A 2,109-nucleotide genomic window follows, 5' to 3' on the forward strand; every position below is an offset into this window, starting at 1 on the left:
TTATACCTGGAAATATAAATGTGTTAATGTCAAATTTTAAAAATTTTTTATAGAAAAATATACATTTACCTCAGAGTCATGTGCAGATTTGGCTTGTACTTCCCTAGTGCAAAGCCCTTCACAGAAGTTTTTAGTCTATAAATGATGTCCTTGGTTCACAGAACATTAGAGGAAAGGGAGACAGAAATTCTGTCGTAGAATCTTCCAGTTATTGAACTAAGGGCCAATGAAAGAGCAAGAAACAGAAAGAGTGAAAATCAAACAACAACAAAATTATCTATAAATCTGGTTCCATAGGAATAGACCTGGTTAGGATTGAGGAAACCATGATAATAATAAAGAGAAAAAAAATCAATGTGCCAGGACTGTGGTTACTAGTACATGAAAGTCAGGAGTTCAAGGCCAATCTTGACTAAATATTGAATAAGAGGCTGAGGGAACTATATCATACCCTGTTCTATCTATCCATGAATGTAGCTAACTAGATAATTCACTCATTCACTCTAAAAAACCACCTAATGATATATAATTCAATATATTACCAGAAAAAATAAAACAAACATTTCATTAAAATCAGCAAAAGCATGTTCAAAATTCAAGGTAAATCCAAAATAACAACTCTGAACACATTAAGAATTGAAGGAAGTTCTCTAACCTGATAAAAGGTTTGTACTGGATAGGATTGTGTCAAGTTGACCAAGGTAAATTCATTTGAGAGTAGGGAACCTGAATTAATAAAATATCTCCATAACATTGGGTTGTAGGCAAGACAGTACTACATTTTCTGGTGATTGGTGTGGAAGAACCCAGGACATCATGCGTGACATCATCCCTGGGATGGTCTTCCATTCTTCTATAAGAAGCAGTATGAACAAACTGCTAGGAGCAAGTTAGTAAGCAGCACCCCTCAACAGCCTCAGTACCAGTTCCTGACTCTAGGTTCCTGCCCTGTGTGAATTCCTGGCCTGATTTCCTTCAGTGATGAACACTGCTATAATAAACACCCTCCTTCCCAAATTACTTTGGTCATGGTGTTTCCTCCAAGCAGTACAATCTCTAATTAAGACAGGTGCCTACGTTACCCCAAAACAAAAATTGAGCCAGCATGAATGCTTTTCCCCAGTGACCGAGAACAAGGGAAGGATGTCTGCTCACACAGTTCTAGTGTGACTCTGGGGGTCTTGTCCAGGACAAAAGCACAAGAAAAAGAAATCACAGTCAAACGTCTTAAGAAGAGATAAAAGTTATGATGGTGTGACTACATGGATATATCTACATACACAGTTCTAAAGAATCTATTACAGGGGTCTAAAACTCATGAATGAGTTTATAATATTGCAGGAAAAATATACCAATGCACAAAATAGTTTTCATTTTATACACTAACTCCTCCTCCTACTGTTTCTCCTTTTGTTTAAACCTCAGTTGAATCATTTACAAAAAGCAGTATAATTAATTCTCATCTCAGGATAACTTCTCTCACAGAACTATGGGATGTGTGTGTGTGTGTGTGTGTATATATATATATATATATATATATATATATATATATATATGCTGAAAATAAAAATTTTCCAATTATGGGAAATTTTGGTTGAGTTGAAAAGCATGTACATTCTTTTTGATCTTGCTTTTTTTGTTGAGTATGTACACTGTTTTCCAGGAAACACAATATTTTTTTCAGTTAACCAAACAAGAAAACAAAAATTAACGTAATGGAAGAGGGTAGAGAGGAATAAAAAAATAAAAGAACAAAACAGACAGATTCCAAATACAGAAGAGGGTTTTCTTTCTAAGTACTGAACCAGAAATTCCACAGAATTGTTCATTTCTATAATTTAGCACAAAGCATACATGCTAGAAGATTTGCTGGTCGGGGATTCAACTTTGCCCTGCACCTCGCCTTCTCCCTTCCTTTTGAAGCAGATCTGCTAGGCTGTAGCACCACAGGGAACTTCAGAGCTGGACTCATAGAAAAGTTAGGGTCTCCTTCACTTTGGGACATAAGGAGCATGCTCTGCAGCAATATCCTCTAATTCATCAGGGTATCCTAGCAAACTAAACACACACACACACACACACACACACACACACACACACACACACACA

Source organism: Grammomys surdaster, unplaced genomic scaffold, assembly GCF_004785775.1.
Source record: "Grammomys surdaster isolate TR1022 unplaced genomic scaffold, NIH_TR_1.0 126013, whole genome shotgun sequence".
Taxonomy (NCBI): domain Eukaryota; kingdom Metazoa; phylum Chordata; class Mammalia; order Rodentia; family Muridae; genus Grammomys; species Grammomys surdaster.